Source organism: Pyrus communis, chromosome 7, assembly GCF_041283825.1.
Source record: "Pyrus communis isolate YQ-2024b chromosome 7, ASM4128382v1, whole genome shotgun sequence".
Lineage (NCBI taxonomy): Eukaryota > Viridiplantae > Streptophyta > Magnoliopsida > Rosales > Rosaceae > Pyrus > Pyrus communis.
The window spans coordinates 8,169,950-8,181,158 of NC_142571.1; the positions used below are offsets into that span (position 1 = coordinate 8,169,950).

Below are 11,209 nucleotides of genomic sequence, written 5' to 3' on the forward strand. Positions count from 1 at the left end.
AAAAAAAAAAAAAAAAAATCCATGTTGATTTTTTGGACCCAGATTTAAATGCCCCTAAATGTAATTGGCCTTATATTTAATTATCTCTGAAAACAAAACAGGAAACATCCTTTGATTGCGTGTTGAATTTAGATCCATGTCTTTCTAGTTTCACTAGCTAGGCCCAAATTCTCATGTCTGTTTCATTGTAAACAATCTTACCGTACCATTGTAAACAATCTTACTGTACCATCTCATGAGATAAGTAACGTACAAAATTAACATACGTAATGATTTAATGTTACACCCACACACATCACTTATCACATAAAATAATACACCTCCCTAACATTCTCCCAATATAATAAACCAATAACAAACAAAGACTACGTGCCAGTGGCATTCCGTTTGAAAATGCCATGAGCGTTGGTATGTCTCAGTCAGGCAGGTGACCAAACTACCGAACCCACTTCTTTCTCGATTCCATTATTTTTATATAAATTGTTTAAGACCTAATCCACTTGGTATTTTCTTGGTCAATAAATACAATTACTTGTTTTTTATTATGTCTCTTTTGTTAAAAATCATCACGAGTCATGTATCCTTTTGGAAAATAATGGTGCAGTTTCCTTCGCTTCATCTTATTATGTAAATATGAGGGATGCAGAGAGAAGTGGCATTGCATCCGTTGCAGAAAAGTTTATCTCGACTTAGTGGCTCTATCTGAACACGATCATAAAAAGAAAAATCAGTGGTGGATTTAAAAGTTTTTCTTCGTCCAACGATCCCATTTAAATTTGTCAATGAAAATCACATCATAACCCCGCAAAAGATAATAAAATTTCAAAAAAAAAAAAGAAGGTAAAAACTCAGTTTAGTAAGTGTAAAATTTGAAGGAACCAAAGAGTCATATTCTCATCGTGATCATGAAAATTTATAAAGGACTTTCGATAAAGTTCCATAGACGGTCTAGTAGTCCACTATTAAACATACCGATATTATCTTCAACTTAATCATATGTGCAATCTAATATGTTTAGGTCAGTGGCGGAACCAAAATTCTTTGTGAAATAGGGCCTTTCATTTATGTGTTGAGAAAAAATTTCACACTCATAACATGTGCAATTAAATTAATCTTCACAAAGCTAAAAGACCCATTAAATTTAAAGAGAAAATCAAAAGAAGCGTATAATAGAACTAAATGAGAGGTAGAAAGCAGGGTAACAAATAAACAATTTAAAATCATATGAAGACGATACAATGAAATCTGGTTTAGATCATTTAATAGAAAAAGTGGGTAAAATGAGGGCTGCAAATAGTAGTTGATTAGGTTGCTTTAGAAATAACATTAAAGTCGATTTTAAAATCTCATCCCTGAGTTTTCCTAAACCACAAAGACAAAATAAACAAATTTATGAGAAAAATGTAAGACACAACACTGTTCTTTGGAGCAAAAAATAATCAAGAAAATTATGAAGGCGACACGTGGATTTTTGGGTGAAAATGACAAAATTACCCTCGAGGCACATCAGAACTCCCATGCTCAACCAGCGGACAATAATGGCTCAATCAAGGTCAAAGGTGATCAAAATAGGTATTTATTCAAAACCTATTTCATCAATCCTCATTAACTCCTCCCTACAAGGTAACCTCCCAATTATTCTTTTCAAATTAGGATTAATTAGCTAATTAATTGATTAATTACCCAATTAATTGATTAATTACCCAATTAATTGATTAATTGCCTAATTGATTACAATTACATTCAAATCACCACCATAAGTGGCCGATTCCTATTTCTCCAAATAGGGCCGGCCACACCCCTATAAATAGCCCTCATTTCTCCAAAAAACCTAAGTCCATTCTTCTCCTAAAATTCTCTAAACACTTTCTTTCTCAAACCCTAACTTTGGCATCGGAGATTCTTCGGCCAAAGCCCTTTTATTCATCATGGGTGCGTGAGGCTCTTAGTCTTGATCTTAGGTGTTAATTGTTTTGTACGTGAATTTTCGTCCAATAAAAAGAAGACGGAAATTTGCATCCACATGTTCTGCTTAACTTCTTCACGAGGACAATTCATCTTCTTCCACACGTCTCACGATTCTACAACTGCAGGCTTGAGGTCACTAGAAATTTCTTACATGGTAGTCAAGACGGGCCGGAAGCACTCTGATCCCTTAGGGTATGTTTGTTTGCCTTCACTAGCATTCCTTGGACTGGACTAGACTAAATGATAGTCCAGTCTGGTGTTTGTTATTTACACGGACAAGAGTTAATGAGACTACAGGGGACTCGCCTCGACTGAATGCCTCGTTAGTGTTGGAACTTGTGTTTATGTGGGACTCCCAGTTCCACATCGCCCAAACATGTTTAGAACTTCATCTTTATAAGTGAGTTCACTCACTTATAGTTTGAAATGAATTGGGCCAAAGCCATGGACCTTGGGCCTTAGACTTGGAGGGTTTGGGTGTATTTATTAAATGTCAAAGATGGGCCTTGGGCCTTGGGGCTCTTGGGCTCGGATGGATGAAAAACCCAAGTATCATTTTTACGTTTTTGATTTTTGCATTCAGTTTTTTCCAAAAGGATAAAACTGATCACATGAACGGTTACAACCGTTCTTAAAGATAAATATGAACGGTTTCAACTGCTCATTTACGCCATTATATATATGGCCGTCAAATCAGAAACAAACACAACAATTCCATCGAATCCTTCATACTTCACAAAGAAACACCACAACCAATTCCCCAAGAATCCAAGTTCGAGTGCAAGAACTTGGATTAGATAGTTGTATCCTGCAAGATAGACGTCCATTGAACTGTTGCACTGGTGTAGGGACAAATTTCTGTCTTAGGAGATTGCTTCTGCAAGCCTTTATCTTCAAGGAACAAGTCAGTGATTTGTGATTTTATATACAATTTCATTAAGTGTTTATATTTTGATATATTGTATTTGTTGTTGAGTTTTTCATTTGAAATAAAACTGTGCAAATTGTTATATATTATACACTTGACATTTGATTGGTTCTAACAATCTAAGATAGAAACTCGTTGTGAAACAATAGATCAATCAAATGTTGGTGTTGTCAAGCAACACGTTGAGAAACCTGAAAAGTTCAAGGGAGTTGATTTCAAACGTTGGCAACATAAGATGTTGTTCTACTTAATAACTCTGAACTTGAATTCTGCAGGTTATAGAAGCCTGGACTCACAGTGATTTTCTATGCAGGAACTACATTCTGAATGGGATTAGATGACTCTCTGTATGATGTTTATTCATCATATAAGACAGCGAAGGAACTGTGGGAGTCTTTGGATAAGAAGTATAAGTCTGAAGTGATAAGTTCCAAGAAGTTTGTAATTGGAAAATTTCTGAATTACAAGATGAGTGACACCAAGTCTGTTGTCAAGCAAGTTGAAGAACTCCAAGTGATTGTTCATGAGTTAGATGAAGAAAATCTTGGTCTGAAAGAAGGCTTTGTGGTTGGCTCTATTATAGAGAAACTGCCTTCGAATTGGAAGGACTTTAAGATTTATCTGAAGCATCTAACTGAAGACATGAGCATGGATCAGTTGATTCTCAAACTGCGTGTGGAGGAGGATCATCGCAAAAATGAGAAGTATGATGTCTCATCGCTGGAGGCAAAAGCCAATGTTGTGGAAAGAGGTGACTCACACAAGGCAAGGCACCATCAGAAAAACAAAGGCAAGGATGCTGCAAAGAAAGAACTGACTGCTGTGAAAGGGAAAATCTTCAAGAAAATCAAAGAAGGTTGTTAGGTTTATGGAAAGACAAGTCATAGGGCAAAGGACTGCCACCACAAGAAGGATCAGAATTCTGGGAGTTCCAATCAAGCAAATGTTACAGAAGACACGTTTGTTGCTGTTGTCTCTGAAGTCAATTTATTGACTAATTCTAATGATTGGTGGGTTGATATAGGAGCAACAAGGCATGTGTGTGCCGATCGCAATTTATTTGTTACTTACCAATTTGTTGATGGTGGAGAAAATCTATACATGGGAAATACAACTGCATCTGCCGTTGCCGAGAAAGGAAAAGTGACACTCAAACTCACTTCCGGAAAAGAGCTTTCACTCATCAATGTTTTGCATGATCCTGATATTCGCAAGAACCTGATTTCTGGATCGCTTCTGAGTAACAAAGGTTTCAAAATTGTGTTTGAATCTGACAAGTTTGTAATCACCAAGGGTGGGATGTATGTGGGAAAGGGCTACCTAGCTGAGGGGCTCTTCAAACTGAATGTACTTTCTGCTAATGCTATTAATAATAATAACAAGCCTAGTGATTCTTCTGCTTACTTGATTGAGTCCTCTACATTATGGCATGCAAGATTAGGTCATGTTAATTTTCATTCTTTTCAAAGAATGGTTAACTTAGGCCTATTGCCCAAATGTTCCATGAACAAAGTATCTAAATGTGAGATATGCATAAAATCTAAATATGCAAGTCACTCATATAAATCAGTGGAAAAATCCAACGAAATACTTGGTTTAATCCATAGCGATCTTTGTGATTTCAAATCCACACCAACTCGTGGAGGAAAGAACTACTATATTTCTTTCATTGATGATTGCAGCAAGTATTGTTATGTCTATTTGATTCATGGTAAAGCTGAAGCTTTAAACATGTTTAAGACATTTAAAGCCGAAGTTGAAAATCAACTAGACAAAAGAATAAAAGTCTTAAGATCGGGTAGAGGTGGTGAATACGAATCTAATGACTTTGCAGAATTTTGTTCGACATATGGAATAATACATCAAACAACAACACCATATACTCCTCAACAAAATGGAGTGGCTGAACGGAAAAATCGTACATTTAAGGATATGATTAATTCCATGTTGAACAGTTCTAGTGCACCACATAATTTATGGGGTGAGGCATTCCTTGCTGCAAACATGATTTTGAATCGAATTCCACATAAGAACACTAATCAATCTCCTTAGGAAATCTGGAAAGGTAGGTTACCTACATATAAAACCTTGAAAGTGTGGGGTTGTCTTGCAAAAGTCCAAGTACCTCTTCCGAAGAGACAAAAACTTGGACAAAAAATAGTGGATTGTATATTTATTGGTCTTGCCAATAATAGTTCAGCATATAGAATTTTGGTTCATAAATCTGAAATTGCAGACATTCATGTAAATACTATACTTGAATCTACAGAAGCTGATTCTTTGAGGAAATTTTTCCTTATAAAGATAGGTCATATGTTTTGAACAAAAGAGTACATGAGGTTACTACAAGAAATGATGACGATAATCATGCTTCAACTTCTAGAGTTCAAAGCCAAGATTTGGAACCACGGAAGAGTAAAAGAGCAAAAATTGAAAAGGATTTTGGTCCTGATTTCCTCACTTTTGTAACCGAAGAAGAGCCTCAAACTTATAAGGCTGCATTAGAATCATCTGAAGCACTTTATTGGAAAAAAGCTATTCAAAGTGAAATAGAATCCATCATGCAAAATAATACATGGGAATTGGTTAATTTGCCTCCTGGAAATAAACCAATAGGACACAAATGGATTTTCAAGAGGAAATTAAGACCGGATGGTACCATTGACAAGTATAAGGCTCGTTTAGTTGCCAAAGGGTATCGTCAAAAAGAAGGACTTGACTACTTTGACACTTATTAGCTAGAATAACATCTATAAGGTTATTAATAGCTATAGCGTATGTGTACAATCTCGAGATACATCAAATGGATGTCAAGACTGCATTTCTAAATGGTGAATTAGACGAAGAAATATATATGGAACAACCTAAAGGTTTCATTGTCAAAGGTCAAGAAAAGAAAGTTTGCAAGTTGATTAAGTCATTATATGGACTCAAACAAGCACCTAAGTAATGGCATGAAAAATTCGATCATAATATGATTACGAATGGATTTGTAATCAATGAAAGTGATAAATGCATTTATGTTAAGAAAACAAAAAATGCTTGTGTTATTGTATGTTTATAAGTTGATGACATGCTTATAATGGGAACAAACAAAGATGTGATTAACTCCACAAAGAAAATGCTAAATTCTAGCTTTGATATGAAAGATATGGGATTAGCTGATGTGATTCTTGGAGTTTGAATTGTAAGGAATTCAGATGGATACGTCCTAACTCAATCACATTATGTTGAAAAGGTTCTAAAAAGGTTTGGACATTATGATTGTAAACCTGCAGTAACTCCTTTTGATCCCATTCATAAACTTACTAAAAATGAAGAAGATAGCGTATCTCAATTGGAGTATACCCAAGTTATAGGTTGCTTGATGTACACGCTTGATGTACATTATGAATTGTACAAGACTTGATCTTGCTTATTCAATAAGCCAACTAAGTAGGTATTCAAGTAATCCTGGAAGAGATCATTGAAATGCTTTAATAAGGGTATTAAGATATTTAAAGCATACAATAAACTATGGTTTGCATTACACTCAATATCCCCCAGTATTAGAAGGATATAGTGATGCAAATTGGATTTCAAGGAACATAGATAGTAAATCCACAAGTGGATATGTATTTACACTTGGTGGAGCAACTGTGTCATGGAAATCATCCAAGCAAACATGTATTGCACGTTCGACAATGGAATCAGAGTTTATAGCCTTAGATACAGCTGCTGATGAAGCTGAATGGCTTAAACATTTTCTGGAAGATATTCCATTATGGCCCAAGCCTGTGACTGCAATATGTATACATTGTGACAGCATGGCTGCACAAGGTCGAGCCAAAAATGCTGAATATAATGGGAAGTCGAGACATATAATGTGACGACATAAGACCATTAGATAGCTACTCAAGAATGGAACTATTTCCGTTGATTATATTAAATCTAAGGAGTATATTGTTGATCCTTTGACAAAAGGCCTATCCAAGGATCAAGTGGCATTTACATCGAGGGGAATGAGTTTAAAGCCAACTCAATGAGTTATAACTTGACGGAAACCTAACCTAGTTAATTGGAGATCCCATGGTCTAGGTTCAATAGGCAAACTAGTTGAGGAAAACTCAAAGTAAAAAACACACAATCTTTACTCATTCTTATGATGGAAAACAGTGTGTTGCCTGTAAGACGAAGAGGGTGAATAACTATTCTTAATAATGCTAATATCTTATGGTTAAGATGAATAGAATATGATATTCTTTATTAGCATTACCTATATGAGATTGATGTGGGGTCGCATATTTGAGAATTGGTATGGCTACAATTCTCTAAAGGTCTCATGAAATCAAGATATGTTCAAGACCAAAATGAAACACAACCGTATGAATTGATGTGTGTCAAGAAGTGATATGTGTGATACTTATTGTTTCGATTTTCCTACTAAGAATGATCAGTTCAAGATAGTAAATTCACTGCTTCATTAGGTAAATCTGATAAGTACTCACTAGAGAAGGTTCAAGTCCAAAATACACATATCCTGATGCGTATCATATCTAAGTTCTTTGGAAAGACGTTACTAATTTAGCTAGTATCTTATTTTCTATTCAAATGTGGGGTATTGCTAGAGTTTGAATAGAAAATGTGGGGTATTGTTGGAACTTGTGTTTATGTGGGACTCCTAGTCCCACATCGCCCAAACATGTTTAGAACTTCATCTTTATAAGTGAGTTCACTCACTTATAGTTTGAAATGAATTGGGCTAAAGCCATGGACCTTGGGCCTTAGACTTGGAGGGTTTGGGTGCATATATTAAATGTCAAAGTTGGGCCTTGGGCCTTAGGGCTCGGATGGACGAAAAACCCAAGTATCATTTTTACGTTTTTGATTTTTGCATTCAGTTTTTTCCAAAAGGATAAAACTGATCACATGAACGGTAACAACTGTTCTTAAAGATAAATATGAACGGTCAACTGCTCATTTACGCCATTATATATATAACCGTCAGATCAGAAACAAACACAACAATTCCATCAAATCCTTCATACTTCACAGAGAAACACCACAACCAATTCGCCAAGAATCCAAATTCGAGTGCAAGAACTTGGATTAGATAGTTGTATCCTACAAGATAAACGTCCATTGAACTGCTGCACTGGTGTAGGGACGAATTTCTGTCTTAGGAGATTGTTTCTGCAAGTCTCTATCTTCAAGGAACAAGTCAGTGATTTGTGATTTTATAAACAATTTCATTAAGTGTTTATATTTTGATATATTGTATTTGTTGTTGAGTTTTTCATTTGAAATAAAACTGTGCAAATTGTTATATATTATACACTTGACATTTGATTAGTTCTAATAGTTAGCCATTCTTAGCGAGAGCCATCGATTTCGAGCGGATTCCTAGTCCCATCTTCTCTCGCAGCTGATCCATCCGTCTTCTTCTCCTTCGCACCTTCACCATCTCCTTTCTCCTTCACAACTTTGCGCCCTCTCCCTTGGGCTCTCACGTTAACCATCCCACCCAATAGCTAAACCCAGAGCCCGAACAAAAACTGATAAAGAGTCCACCGACTCCCCCCGGCGGACACGGCTATGGTTATTGCTTCAACCGCAGCTCCCGCTCCTTCCTGGTTCACGCCCAAGAGGTGATTCGTTTTCTTACACTTTTGTGTGAATTTTTTTTTTGTTCTGTTCTGGGGTCTGTTTGGTTGGTGAGAAAATATGGAATTCAAGAGAGTTTTGGCCTTTTTGTATTTTTTAGGGGTTTTGATTGTTTTTGTTACTTGGGTCTAGGAAATACACGGTATTTCTATGTGGGTTTCAGAGATTTTGGTGATTTCTTAGTTTTTCTCTACTTTTCCGGCAACCAACCCGGAAATTCGGTTTTTCTCCATTGTGGGCACTAATGTTCTTTATGTGAAAGTTTATGGATGGAAAGGGAAAATAGTGAGAATTGTTGGATGATTAATTAGTTAAACTATTTTGAAATTGAAAGGAGGAGATGATGTATCATGTAAATGAATGCTCTAGAGTTAAGAATATATTTATAAGTTTGAGCTTTCAACTGGGTTAAGTCAAGCATCATTTGTGTTGGATAGTGGCCAAATTAGGCTAGGAAACAAAACAATATTGATGAGGGAACATCATGATGAGGATTATGTTTCCTTGTTTTGTGGCTTGATTTGTTCCTTATTTTGTGGCTTGATTTGCTCCTTGTTTTGTGGCTTTTTCAAAGCCATAATTATTTGGCTTTCGGGTGGAAGAAAGGAGGAGAAGAAAAGGGGTTGTTTTTTATTTAAATGCCTTGCCAAAGGAGAAGGAACGGAGGAAGAGAAAAGCATCCAAAGAGATGGTGAGAGCATTTTGGCTCTACCATGGGCATGGGTGAGAGAAATCAAGGGAGTTAGAGTGAAAGATCTCTTGTGAAAGAACTCTTGGGGTAGAGTGAGGCTCTTGGGAAAATTCCGTGAGTGGGTGTACAAGGGATATGGGATTGGGTTATGTCGATTTAACTCATGTGTAACTTGTACTGTTTTTCTCATAGTGAAGAGCAATATCTCTCCGAGGACGTAGGCAGGTTTTTGCCGAACCTCGTAAATTTCTCGGTGTCTTTATTTCTTGTATTTTAAACTATTCAACTGTGGGTTTGTATGTTGGTGAAGATAATCAGCCAAGACACAACAATTTGAAGGTTTTGCAAGACATTTGAGTCACTTTTAGTATCTCATTGTGCAATATAAACATCTTTACGCTACGATTGCAGGTTACTTGTTATCTTTTGCTTGATTAACTTGATAAATTATGTGGACCGAGGAACAATAGCAAGTAATGGTGTCAATGGGAGCCTCGAAATTTGTACAGACAGTGATATATGCACTGCTGGTACTGGGATTCAGTAAGATACTAAGAACCATTTGATGGTTTCCTTGTTTCTCTGGCTTTTCATATTTGTTTGTGGTCATGCATTGCTTGATTCCATTTATTTGAACGTGCCGAGTTTGTAGGTTTTCGCATATAATCATGTTCTAGATGCTATGGTACATAAACATTATTGAGATTTCTGAAATAAACAAATGTTCATCCGTATCAATTTGTTATGGATATAAAAGTTTCACTTGATTTCTAAGAGCACCGTATTTGAGCAGTTGCCAAATTTATTCTCCGATTAATATACTTAGCTATGGTGTGTGAAACATATCCACCAACTACAATCTGCAACAGTGTTGAGACTTTAAGGTTGAGGCAGTTGGGGGATTATCTGCATTTTATCCATTTTTAACCAATTTCTGTTCTGTTTACTACACGATGCTTACAACATGCAGTCTTTTGATCTGAGTATCTGACATCATGGTTAATCTTTCTCAGTCTGAGCTTCCACCTGGGGTGGAGTCTGCTCTACTACAATAAGTTTTGAGCCTAACACAGGAAAAATTGAGTTCATTGTCTCCAGAACGGCAACAACAAGTAATAAAGCTCCAATAGATGCTTCGGTGAGATCAGATTCAGCCATCGTAGCAGAGTCATAAATGGCAGTTTTGATGCAGCAAGTTGTTACATGTGCAGGCACCAAATTGCTTGCTAGAGCAACAAAAGGCGTGATATTGATTCAATCGATTTTGATTGTTTGTAACAGTATGTTCACGTGAGGAGTTGATTTAGAGGATCTGTAGTGCAGGAGTACAATCGTATTCGTGTAGCCTACACAAGCTTGTGTTTTAGTCTAGTCAGTAAATTAGTTAGAATAGCAAAATTTTGTCTGTATCACAACATTTAAATTTACATTCCCTTAGCTAAAATTTGTTGCTTCACTTTTGAAAACGTTGTGTACTTTGCTCGAGGTATATTCATGATCTCTTCCTTTGGCATATTGTTATTGGTCTTCTTCAAACTAGTTGGAGCAAGCAATTTACGTGCTCAAATCCAAATGTAGCAATGATCAAGGCTCGGCTATCCATTTGCCATTGCGCCTCACGCATCATTGTGGTCTTGGGATTGAATGCAATCAAACCAAAGGTGAATAATTAAGAAAAGCATTCTAAACCCCGTCAATTGTTAGGAAAACACATATTGATGTTTGGAGCAATACTACTCTTGAATCATGTATGTTTCTTTTGTTGGCAAGAAATTTGATTTTTGTATTTTTTTTATTGAGTCATACTCTCATCTAATATTATTAATGTTGATAATATCTTTAAATAAAGAGAAATTAAAATAGAACAATAATTTAGTCCGACACTACACCAAACGCTTCACTAAGTTAGTCCAACTTAGTCTAGTCTAAGCCAGTTTAGCTTAGTCACTAAAGCTAGTCCAGTCCGAGATAGTCCAGTG

At 36.2% G+C, this 11,209-nt stretch overlaps 1 long non-coding RNA gene across 1 annotated transcript; it reads left to right on the forward strand.

Moving 5' to 3' along the window:
* Positions 1 to 8,250: 8,250 nt before the first annotated feature.
* On the forward strand, positions 8,251 to 10,743 carry LOC148695630 (uncharacterized). Its single transcript, XR_015964129.1, has 2 exons — positions 8,251 to 8,523; positions 9,642 to 10,743. It is a non-coding gene; the product is annotated as an uncharacterized LOC148695630 (long non-coding RNA).
* Positions 10,744 to 11,209: the final 466 nt, after the last annotated feature.